Consider the following 13,121-nt stretch of genomic DNA (forward strand, 5'->3'; position numbering starts at 1 on the left):
AGCAAAAGCCATTTTTGTAGCTTTTTCTTAATATTTGGGGCAGACTGGGTAATAAATCTGTCTTTAAGAATAATCTGTCCTGGGCCAGCAATTTAGCTCAGTGGTTCCACTGCCTGCCTTGCCAAGCGCAAGGACCTGAATTCTATCCCCAGTACCAAAAAAACAAAACAAAACAAGAATAATCTGTCCTTTTATCAAATCAGGAGCTGGAGATGTATGTTTTATCAATGTCTTTTGTAAACAATCTAAGAAGGCAGAGGGGTTCTCATCCTCTTGATGAATAATTGACAAATTAAAATAGTAAAAGAGCTTAGTTCACATCCTTTATAAACATTCAAGAATACATGTTTGAAAATGTCTTTTATTCCAATCTCCTATCTGGTTGGTAGGTCATTAGGGGTCTTGTCAAGGGATGGCTTGGGCTCCAGTAGGAACTGGGTGTTCCCCTGGCTGTCCATCTTCTGACCTTTTAAAATTAAATTACATCCCCAAATGTAATAGCAGCTCGGAATGCTGCTTGTCTCTCATTAAAAGTCAATGTTTGACTTAAGAGTAAAATTACATCTTTCCAGTCTAGTTCATAGGTTTGAGTAAATAAATCCTCTAGAGACCTCAATGTACTTATTAGGGTTATATGAAAACTTTCCTAAATCTTGTTTGATCTCTCTTAGGTCACTGAGAAGGAAGGACACATGAACACGGTTATGGCTGAATTTATCATTTATTCCCTGTGGCTTATATTGATATTTTGAACACAAGTAAGAATTATTTCTCTTTTCTTTCTTTCTTTCTTTCTTTCTTTCTTTCTTTCTTTCTTTCTTTCTTTCTTTCTTTCTTTCTTTTGGGTACTGGGAATCAGACTTGGGACCTTGCACTTGTGAGGAAGGTGGCAGAACCACTGAGCTAAATCCCCAGCCAAGAATTATTTCTTAATGCAAAGAAAGTTTGAACATAAGGTAATTCTGATTTTTCTTCTTTTTTTTTTTCAGTATGATTCTAGTTGTGAAATTAGCACCCTAATCAATACTTCCTTCTGCATTCCATTTTGGCTCTAGGGCCAAATATTAAATTGCTCTTTTTTAATATGCGAGGGTCAAACACTCTCCAGTACTTAAGAATACATTCCAAAGGAGTAAGATAGTTTGACATTGAATTTCCCATCTGAAATAAGAGAAAGAAACTGAAGTCTCTTTAAATTTCTATTTGATTTCTTTTTTTTTTTTTTTTTTGGTACCAGGGATCGAACTTGGGTCCTTGCACTTGCAGGGCAGGTGGCGGAACCACTGAGCTAAATCCCCGGTCCTCTATTTGATTTCTATATCCTCAAGGCATCCCAAAGAGACTCTGCTCCAGAGCAGGTGGCTACCCTCTGGAGAGAAGCTGGAAGATAGGCTAGGTCGGACTAGCCACCCCTTACTGGCTCACAACTCTATCTTCCTGGGAACTCGAATTTTTAACTTTCAGTAGATGCTTTTTGTTTGTTTGGTTGGTTTTTTTGGTACTGGGGATCGAACTCAGGACCTTGCGCTTGCAAGGCAGGTGGCGGAACCACTGAGTTAAATCTCGGCCCAGCAAATGCTTTTTAAAAGCACAAGTTACAATTGATTTCAGCCGTAACTATTATTTTTAAAGAGGAAGGATTGCTTGCAAAATCAATAAAGAGATCTAAATTACTTATTTCCAATTCCTTGAGAGTGAGGAAAATAGATCAGTTTGGCAAATTAGAACATTTGTCAGCCTGCAAAAGAGATCACCTCCAGAGACAGAGAGTGACGATAATATCTTGGGAAGTTTGCCCCAAACCCTAGGGCAAAGTCTCTGAGGCATTTATTTTGTCTTCCTAATCACCTAGGCAATCTTTCCTAGCAGCAAGACAAGGCTAAGGCTTACTTAAAATCTGTCTTAAAATTTCTAAATTTCTCTATCTGCAACACACTCATGAAATTCCCAGATTAAAAACTTATACATCATATAGCAACCACAATTCACATGTTAGCAAAGGCACATTATCAGTTTCTTATATGTACATGATGAGAAAGGCTGGCTAAAAAAAAGAATCCCTTTTTTACTCCTAGTTAGCATATTTAGAACACAAGTGTAAGTCGCTTTTCTGATAGATGTTCTCCTCTGTTAAAGGCAGAACAATGTTGCAAGCTGCCTCAGCCTGAGATCTTCTGTAGGGAGGGGCAGTCTAGTGATAATGCAGCCAAGGAGTTCTAAAGTTAAGTGAGTTGGAATGAAAAAAACTTAGGAGAGTTTCTTAACCTAGCAAAGATTTGCCAAGGCATCTAGAGAATTACTGTTTCTGTTTGTGCCTAGTTCCATTGGGTCTATCTTATTAGCAGAGAGAGAAAAGTCCAAACCTGTAGCTCAACTCTTAACTGAGGCTTAAGAAAGTACTTCTTTTTGGTACCGGGGATCGAACTCAGGTCCTTGCACTTGCACAGCCGGCAGTGAAACCACTGAGCTAAATCCCCAGCCCAAGAAAGGACTTCTGCCATCATTGTCTCAGGTCATTCTGGGACAGAGGATAACTGAAGATCACTGAGTTACCTTTCACCTCCCTGAGGAGTGCAGGTAGGAACGATAGATAAATGGAGATTTTTCTGCTGGTTACCCAATCAGGTTCTCTGGACCCAAGTTCCACTGAGGGACCTTTAGGTATCTTCCAGTCACCCTGGCCATGACCCCTAGGTTGTCCTCTCAGCATCCACTAGTTCCAGACAACCAGAGACTTGTCTCCAGAAAGGAATCCAGCTGCCTGTCTGGTCAACACTCCATTGGCCATTGACTTCAATGGGGAATCACCAGGAGGTGCTGGGCAAACTTGTCCTCTGCTTTAAGAATGGCAACTTGCTCTAATAGCTTTTAACTAGGTGACAGAGTAACCCCTGTTTGTTTTAGGATTCTATAAGGGAAAGATAAAAGTCTGAGCTATCTTTATTTAAGATGATTTCTCTGTCTCTGGTGTTAATAAACACTCATCTTCTATAGCCTCAACTTAAAGGTACTTAGTTCTTAGAAATGGATGGGCAGTTCAGAGATCCTCTCTTTCTCTAATCTTATATGTCTCTAAAAGGAGAGTATAGACTGGCAGGAAAAGATCAGAAATGAGATCAGAAAAAGGAAGTCGTTTCTTCACCTGCTCATGGTGGATTATTGGGACAACTTGCTCATAGGTCATCATTGTCAGCCTGGAATGGGGATAATGGGGAATCTCAAAAGCTTCAGTTGCCTCCTTGCCAACAGAAGATCAGACCAAGAAGGAAACTGAGGCAGAGGAGCCCCAACATTTTCTTTAGAGTACAGAGGAGGGTTGGGCCTGTTTGTCTCAGTGAAACTTGTCCTCCAAGTCTTAAGAATGATTGCTGGCTTACTGCCTTTTAATTGGCAAACAGAGTCCCATGATTTATTAATAGGCATGCATATTTTCTAAATATAAACTAGATTTCATAAAAAGATCCATTTTACAGCATTTAAAAAATATACCTTGTAGTTAGCATCAAAGTCTGCTAGGTGGGGCTCTAACATTACTTTTCCTTAGTGCTGCTGAACAACTCACAATACACCGGTCAGGCAAGGAACCCTGGTAGATTTAGCAACATATACAAAACAGAAATAAAATGTCACTTTTTTTGGGGGGGGGTACTGAGGATCAAACTTGGAACCTTGTGCTCGTCAGGCAGGTGGCTGAACCACGCAGTTAAATCCCTAGCCCAAAATGTCACTTTCTTTAATGGAACATATCCTCCCATGTTCTCAATTTAAATTTATCATCATTTTAACAAAGCAATTTATGGGGCCAGGGATTTAGCTGGATGGTTCCACCGCCTGCCTTGCAAGCCCAAGGGCCTGAGTTTGATCCCCAGTAAAAAAAAACACAAAAAAACAAAAAACAAAGTAATTGACAAAGATAATGCATTAAAATTCAAAGGATGAACAATTAACAAACAAGGACAACAATTCTGATTACCTAAATGAGTCACAATCTAGAATCTATGAAAAAAAAGCAAACTCTTATTTCCATCCAATTATCTTGGTGGGACCTCCAAATGATATAGGAAATGATATCAGGAGATGAAATATGACCTCTAAATGAGATAGGGGAAATATAGTTTCCCAGCCTGTTAGATGTATCATACATAGAGTTTTCAGTATTTTTTTTCAGTAAATACTTTTTTTCAGTAAATACTGAAAAGTATTTACATTTTTATTTCTAGAATTCCTTTTCTTATGATAATTGCCTCTGAACACCCTTTTTTGTCCTTTTGTGAATTATGTGGATTGAACCAGAGCCTTCACAGGTTATATCTTGTGGGGTACCACTTCTGATTAGACTCAAAGCCCAAGAGACATATGTGCATTTGGGGACACTTGAGGACATGACTTCACTCTCAGGGACATGTGCATAATGGGCCATGGTTATATAAGAGTGACTTAACATACTGAGCCACACATGTGCGGCATGGCTTATATAACTGTAAGTAACGCAGCAGGTGTTTTGTCTCACCATGTCCCAGTACACTGATAACAGACACTATAACTGCTGTGACCTAAGGAACACTGTAGCTGTTTAGCTGTTTTCACTGTTTTGGTTTTCTTTGGTACTGAGGATCAAACTCGGGTCCTTGCGCTTGTGCAGCAGGCAGCGAAACCACTGAGCTAAATCCCTGGCCCTGTTTTCAGTTTTTTACTGAAGGAATAAAGAGGCATGCAGCTCTTGAGCTCTGGGGCTCTGGCTCCAAGTCTGCTACTTTGATGCTACCTTTACTCTGATAAATGGCTCCAGATCTTGTTCTTTATTGGGGAATCAATGAACTCACTCAGGGAACAAAGGACTAAATGAACCTCTCTCCAGGTACCCCTGGGGAGGCTCAGCCTTGACACATCCCTAGCCTTTTTGAAATTTATTTTTGAGATAAGGGTCTCACTAGGTCCTTAAATTTCCCATGCTTGGCTAGAATTTCGATCCTCTTGCCTTACCCTCTCTGAGTGGTGGGATTACAGATGTGCACCACCATACCTGGCTCATAATTTTGTTGTTTTGTTTGTTTTTGTTTTTTGAGACAGGGTAGTTCTGTGTAGTTCAGGCTGGCCTTGAACTCACTATGTTGCCCAGGCTGGCCTTGAATTTGCAGCAATCCTTCTGCCTCAGCCTCTCAAGTACTGGGATTACAGGTGTGTACCACCATGCCTGGCTTTAGAACTCTTACTCTTAATGAATCAGGTCATACTATTCTGTGTTTGTTTTAGAGAGTCCTTTACATCTGCACATTGAAAACTTACTTCACCTATATTAATTTTACCATCACATGCTCAGCATTGTTCTAAGTGCTTTATTTTAGTTTAGTTTATTTTAGAGACAGGGGCCCACTATGTAGTTCGGGCTGATCTTGAACTCACTATGTAACCCAGGCTAGCCTCAAACTCATGGTGATCCTCTTTCCTCAACCTCCCAAGTGCTGGGATTACAGGTGTGCACCACCATGCCTTGCTCTAAGTGCTTTATGAGCAGTGTGTCATTTTGTTTGATCAATCCTACGAGAAAAATTATCTTATAGCTAAGGAAACTGAGGCATAGAGAAGTTGAATGTCTACTTCAGTTGGTAATTGACCTCAAGCAAAATAACCTGTCTGACTGTTTCCCCAACTATAAAATAGTGTTAGAGAGCAGGCACTATGTGCTTCTATTATTATTCCTTTTTTTTCCTGGACTAGGTATTGAACTCAGGGCTTTTGTTGTACAAAGCTACATCCCTAGACTTTATTTTTAAAATTTTTGAGATGGAGCCTTGCTAAGTTGCCCAGGCTGGGCTACAACTTGTGATCTTCCGGCCTCAGCCTCTCAGAATTCTGGGATCACATACACATGCCATCACACCCACACCCTGGTCGTTCTATTATTATTATTATTATTATTATTATTATTATTATTATTATTATTTAGTACCGGGGATCGAACTTGGGACCTTGCACTTGCACAGCAGGCGCCGGAACCACTGAGCTAAATCCTCAGCCCTTGTTCTATTTCTTTAAAGGTGTGAATTCTCCCATGGGGGTCTGGTGTCACTATGGACGGTTCTTGGCTTCTTTGTGTTTCCCCCGCCTGTGGGAGTCCTTGGCTTCCCTTGGGCCCACTGCCATCCCCGGGGGCAGCTTTTGGCGTGTGTCCCAGTCTTGCTACTATTGACAGCTAAGTCAGGTGGAGATGGATAGGCAGTCAGACAGGGATGGGGCCTTGAGGTAGTCAGTGCAGAGGATGAGAACACATCACAACTGTGGCTGGAGGCACATCCCAGAAGGCCAGGCTGCAAGATGGAGAGGCAATGGCCTGGCTTTCAAGCTTCCCTAGAGATAAGCAGCAATTTGAGATTGTACTGTGACTAGCAACACCTGGTCCCATAAGTGCAGACAGGCATCAGTATTTGATTTTCAGTACTAGAAAAAAAGGCCAAGTGTGGTGGCGCACACCTGTAATCCCAGCATTTGGGAGGTTGAGGCAGGAGGATCACTGTGAATTTGAGGCCAGCCTGGGCTACATAGTGAGTTCAGGGCCAGCCTGAACTACAGAGCGAGAAGAGACCCTGTCTCTAAAAACAAAACAAAGCATGGGCTGGGGATTTAGCTCAGTGGTTTTGCCGCCTGCTGTGTAACCGCAAGGACCCGAGTTCGATCCCCAGTACCAAAAAAAACCAAAACGAAGCAAAAACAACAAAAGAATAATCAAACAGAGTTGACTCTAAAAGACTGACTAGAATTTTTCAGTATTTACATTTTTATTTCTAGGAGGGTGACCAGAACCAGAACATCCAGACCCACCCTTCCATTTCTTCCCCCAAATACCTTTGCTCTTTCCATACTAGAAGTTATAGATAAGCTAAGGCTAATGACACACACCATGCGCCCTTGCTATGGCCTTACTTCCCTATTGGGCCAACATTAGCTAAGCAACTATACTTGTAGTCCCATTGCTTGATTGTACTTTGGCCCTCGTTGTACCCGCCTCTCCTATTCTTTTTTTCCCCAGTACCCAGGATGGAACTCCAGAACTTGCACTTGCAAAGCAGGCAGTGGAACCACTGAGCTAAATCTCCGGCCGCTTCTCCTATTCTTAACCTCCTTCATCCTCAAAATCATTCGCCATATTCAGGAGACAGGAACTTGGCACACCGGCATCTAGCAGGATGGCAGTTATTTTTCCCCCATCACATAACTGGCTGCACAGCTCTTAAGCATTTTATTCCATGGGCCTTGGAATCCCAGTCCCCCACTGTAACAGTTAACTGATTGTGTCAGCTTGAGTGAGAAGGGCCCAACTGAATTGGACCGGCACTGTTCTGGGTGTGGCCAGGGGGATTTACTGAAGACAGAAGACCCAGCCTGGGTGTGTGAGTGACAGCAGCCAGTAGGCTTGCAGTCTGGATGGAACAAAAGGGAAACGAAGAAAGAAAGCTCACCTCTGTTTCTTTGGAGGAGCTCCAATCCTCAGCTTCACCTTGGACATCGTCTCCTGGCTTCCAGGGCAGACTCCTCAGCTTCCTGATACCTACCTGCTCAGTACTCTGCAGGGAGCTCCAGGCCTTCCACCTTCACTGGATCCTTGGGATCTTCAGCAGCCTTTCTGCACCTTCCACACCTCACTCAGGAAGTGGCCACTGTACGCCTACCTTGTAAATCCTTATATAATTTACATCTTGCTCTAAACCTGCTTCCCTAGTGAGCAGTGACTGACACACCCATGATAGCTTTTTCGTCCTGTGACTTCCATGTTCGCATGCCAGGGCTGGGGAAGGGTATCCCCTCCATTGTCTGTGCCCAGAATGCACGGTGCTTTCTCCGAACTCCGCTGTGGGCCAGAAGCTGTTTCAGCCTCTGCCACTCCTGGGCCGCTTCCTTGACCCCTGTGCTCAAGGGGTTGTTAAAATGCCAACCCTAGCGATTTCTCCTCCCTCCCACTGCAGCTTTGATTTTCTTCTTTATTTCTGGCACCAAGAGGATTGTTTTGCTTTTGAGCTTGGATATCTACTAAAAAAAAGAGTGGTCCACACATGTGATCCCAGCACTGGGAGGCTGAAGCAGGAGGATCTCTGTAAGTTCCAGGCCAGCCTGCTGAACTACATAGCAGGATCCTGTCTCAAACTACAGCCCCCTGGAAAATACAACATTTGCAAATCCCTAGGTACCATCCCCAGCATTGACAAAAAAGAAACAAAATAAAACTCAAGAACACATCCTTGTTATATTTTGCTTAATGTATGTATGTGTTTGGGGTTCAAGATACGACATTCTGGGCTGAACTAAAGTCCCCGTGGCTCACAAAACCCAAGACAACAGAAAGTCTGGGTCCAAAGTTTGTTTTTGTTTTTTTTTTCAGGTACCAGGAATTGAACTCAGGGCCTTGTGGTTGCCAGGCAGGCACGGTGCCACTAAGCTACATCCAGGCCCTGGGTCCAAAGTTCTGATAATTCAAGTCTCTGGAATAAACTAACAGTAGTCAGATTAACAGTAAACAAATTTAAGATACAATATGTCTATGTATCAATTACCCACGATGAATGTAATTATAATGTATCACAAACATGCATTAATTAAAAAACTAAAAAAAAGACAAAAAATAGATAAATGAACCATTTTGATTATGTGCACACACACAGGAGCTATACAGAATTGAGATTGGAAAGGGGGTCAGATGATGGGAGTTTATAATTCTGAGCCACAAAAAGAAAGCTTTGAGATTTTTTGTGGGGGATGTGGCGACACCACAGGAGGGTGAAGGAAGGGAGCACAGGAGGTAATAAAGGCTCGGGCAGAGCACTTGCCTAGCAGGAGCAAGGCCTTGGGTTCCATCCTCGCACTCAGAAGAGAAAGAGAAGGGAGGAGAGAGGAGGGGAAGGAGGAGAAGGAGGAAGAGGAAGAAAGCCAGGCATTCTGGTGCATGCCTGTAACCCCAGCACTTTGGGAAGCTGAAGCATGAAGATCACACATTTGAACACTGCCTGGGGAACTTACTGACTTAAACAGATCATATGTCAAAAATTTTTAAAAAGAGCTGGGGATTTAGCTCAATGTGAAAGCCCTGAGTTTAACATCCAGTTCCACAAAACAAACAAAACAAAAAACCACACACACACACACACACACACACACACACACGCACGCACAATGCAAAAAAAAAAAAAAAGGGGGCTGTGGGTATGGGCCGGGCTGTGATGGCGGTGAGGCAAGGTGCGTTCGGGATGGGTGTGTGAAGCACAGCTCTAGGGGCAGTGTGTGCGTGAGGGAAGCGGGGTGCGGACGTACAAGTGAGCAGTCGGGGTGTTGGAGGCCCCTGGGAGTTGGGAAGGGGTGGAGATTGTGCTCGTGTTGTGGTGTACAGGAGTTGTGTGGAAGATACACAGTGTCTGAGGTGTGCAGTACCGTTTGTGTGAAATGTGGGTTGGTGGGTTGGGAAATTGAATTTAATCAAACTCTCCCTAAGTCTGGTGATGGCACAGGCCTGTATCTTAGCTACTAGGGAGGCTGAGAAGAAGGGTCTCAAGTTTTACTCCAGCCTGAGCAATTTAGCAAAATCTTGTCTCAAAATAAAATTTTAAAAGGGCTGGAGGTGTAGCCAGCGCTCCCTGAATACCAGTAAAACAAAACAAAACCAACCAAACAAACAAAAAGCAGGTAGCTGTCTTTCATACAAATGCAATTCTTACTCTTTCCTCAAAAATAAGGAAAGAGTACCAAAGGTACACAGTACCAAAGGTGAGTCACATTCTTCCTGAATATTCTCTTCCTAAACACTAAAAGTAAAGTTAACTCCCAACAATTTGTATAAAAATAAAAAAGGAGGGCTAGGGATTTAGCTCAGTGGTTCTGCCGCCTGCTTCACAAGCACAAGGTCCGGAGTTCAATCCCTAGTACCAAAAATAAAAAATAAAAATAAAAAAGGAGCCGGGGATGGGGCCTGAGGAGGATTGCCAATTCAGCCAAGCCTGGGTAATTTACCAATTTAGCGAGACCCCTGTCTCAGAATAAAAATAAATAAGGGTCAGTCCCTGGGTTCAACCCCAAGTACAGTAAGACACACACACACACACACACACACACACACACACGCACGCACGCACGCACGCACACGGGCTTCCAGGCCCTTACTTGTGGAGTAGTGGACCGCCCCACAAGTTTATAAGGACTCACGCAGCCGAGGGCTGCACCGTGAGCTCTCGGTTCGGCTCAGGGTCCGCGCCCGGGCATGGTGGAGGCGACCGAGGCCAGCTTGAGGCCGGGGTCTGCAGCGGGCTGCTCAGGGGCCCTGGGAGGGGCCGTCCGGGTCGGAGCAGCACGTGTGCCTCTCGCCATCCAGCAGAGGGAGGAGTCGGCCACTGTGACTCGCATTCGCCTTACAGGTGTCGGGGCTGCGCCGGGAAACTGCTGTCTGGAGCTCGGCACCGTGGCCGGAATCCGTTGGCAGAGGGGGTCTGTGAGGAGAGTGGGCACACGCGTGTGAGAGGGGCGCCGAGCAGGCACTTACGTGTGAGCCACCTGGAGGCTCAGGCCTCACTACGCTTTTTCCCTTTTCAGTACAGTACTGGGGCTTGAACCCAAACTGAGCTACATACACGGCCTTTTTTTTTTTTTTTTGGTACCGGGATCGAACCCGGGTCCTTGCGCTTGCGCCATACACGGCCTTTTAAAAGATGTATTTACTTATTTATTTTTTCTTTCTTTTTTGGTACTCAGGACCTTGGGCTTGTGAGGCAGGTGCGGCACCACGGAGCTAAATCCCTGGCTTTTTTTTTTTTTTTTTTTTTTTTTAAGAGAAAAGGTTTATTTTGCCTCACAGTTTGTAGAGATTTCGGTTCATACTTGGCTGGCTCCAAGACAGGGTGGCACATGACAGAGGGGCATCATGGAGGAGAAAGAGTTCATGGTGGGCAGAAAGCACTAAAGCAGTGTAGTAACAAAGGAGCAGCAGCAACCTGCCTCTCCCTTTTATCCCTCCCAGTCTGCCCTCCCTTTGGGTGGTGCCACCCACACCCAGGATCGGCCTTCCCATTATCCACAGCCAGAACTGCACCAAACCAATCAGCAGACTAATTTAGTAATCACATACCCTTAATCTCAGCATCACACACTTAATCCCAACACCACACACCCTAGATCCAGCTGCCTCTGAAAAGCACCACTTATGACCGCAGGAGGCTTTGGGAGGAAGTCTAGACACAGCCATAACATTCCGCCCCTGGGCCCAAAGACTCATGCACATCTCTTTACAGAAAAGGCATTTAGTTTGTCTCCAAGAGTTGCCAAAGACCTAACAGTTTCAGCACTGCTGAAAAGTCCAAGTCCCGAGTCTTTGAGATTCAAGGCAAACTCCTACCTGTGAGCCCCCATACAAATGAAAAGAAAGTTAAACACTTCCAACATACAATAGCACAAAATAGACGTTCCCATTTCAAATAGAGGAATAGAAAGGAATGGGACCAAGGCAAGTCCAAAATCCAGCAGGGCAAACATTAACATCCATGTCCAGCACCCAGGGGAATCTGTGGCAAGATGTGAACTCTAAAGGGCTTGGGTGGCTCTGCTGCTGCAGCAGCACTGCACGTAGTTTCAGCTTTCATGGCCTTTCTCTTGGGCCAGCTCTGCTCCCTCCTTACAGTTTTCCTCAGATGATCCACAGTCCTGGCTTCTCCAAATTTCTGGGGCCTCCACTGCACCTTTGGCTTTACACCCACAGCTTCACAAACTGCCAGCTCAGTAGTTGCACACTGCCAGGCCTCTAGGCCTTCTTCTGAAATCTAGGTGGAAGCCTTCCTAACCCCACAACTCTTTTTTTTTTTGGTACTGGGGATCGAACTCGGGTCCTTGCGCTTCCACAGCAGGTGGCAAAACCACTGAGCTAAATCCCCGGCCCCTCACAACTCTTGTATTCTGCATGCACTTAAAACCAGCGCCATGTAGGTGGCCCCAAGGTCTGCTGCCAGCTGGAGCAGTAACCAGGCTTCCTTCTCTCTGGACTGTAGGGGTCGAGTGCCTGGATTGCTTAGTGCTGTGAAAGCAATTCCCAAGGAACACTTTTCTAGGTTGCCTCCATTCTGAACATAGTGCCCTGAGGCTCTCTTCTCCAAGCAGAGCCTTTTACCTTTGCAACACGGAGGCTACAAAGTGTGCAGTCCTGTTGGTTCTTGTGACTTCAGGCTATCTTTTCTACTATATCTGTTTCTCTTCTGCAACCAAGTTCTCCTCTGCTCCATCAGTCTGAAACTTTACTAGAGTTTCCTTTCTGGCCAAGCTTAAAACTTTAAATCACCCAGCTGTGACTTTTGGTTTTTATTTTCAAGGTGGAGCTGTCTAAAAGCCCCCAACCGTAGCCATGCCACTGTGTCAACATTAGCCTGCCTTGAAATTTCCTCAGGAAGATTAAATAATGTTTTGCTGTTAATTTCAGGCTCCATTAAAGTCTCAGGACAGGAGCAAAATGCGGACAAGTTTTCCACCAGAGCATAACACACATGGCTAGCAGTCCAACTGCCGATGTAATCCTTGTTCCTAACTAAAAACTAGTGACCTTGGTCTTTACTGGCTGCATTTCTACTTATTTATTTTCAGGGCAGAGTTTCCCTACACAGTTTAAGTTGGCCTTGAACTCAAGTAGCCCAGGCTGACTTTAGACTCTGGGTGATCTTCGTCCCTCAGCTTCTCTGTCTCCTAGGATGACAAAGGTGCGCACCGCCTGCAGTTTGCGTAGCTCCTGAAGTTCGCACCTGGCCTTTCCCCTCTCCCTAGACCTCAGAGTTGAGGACTACCATTCCCAGGATGCCCCACTCCTCTACCAACTGGGCGAACGGCTCTTTTAAATGGGCGGGGGCCCAGAGAAGGCTTGTCAGCAGAGACTAACCCAGCCAATGGGTGAGTCCGACCAAATCAAACCCTTCGCTGATTGCCCGCAGGGTATTAGAATCGTTGGCGCCTTTGTTTCAGTGGAGGATGTGTGACGGGTGGATGTGCTGACCAATGAAAAGGCAGGGAGGCGGATCCGGAGAGCGTGGGTGAAGAGGGATGCTGACTGGCAGGCTGTTCACCCAATGAGAGGCCGAGGTCGCTGGGTGAGGTGGGTGGGCGTGGAGAGT

Source organism: Heterocephalus glaber, unplaced genomic scaffold (genome assembly GCF_053883595.1).
Source record: "Heterocephalus glaber isolate CG9 unplaced genomic scaffold, H.glaber_assembly_v1.0 deba00000943, whole genome shotgun sequence".
NCBI classification, from domain to species: domain Eukaryota; kingdom Metazoa; phylum Chordata; class Mammalia; order Rodentia; family Bathyergidae; genus Heterocephalus; species Heterocephalus glaber.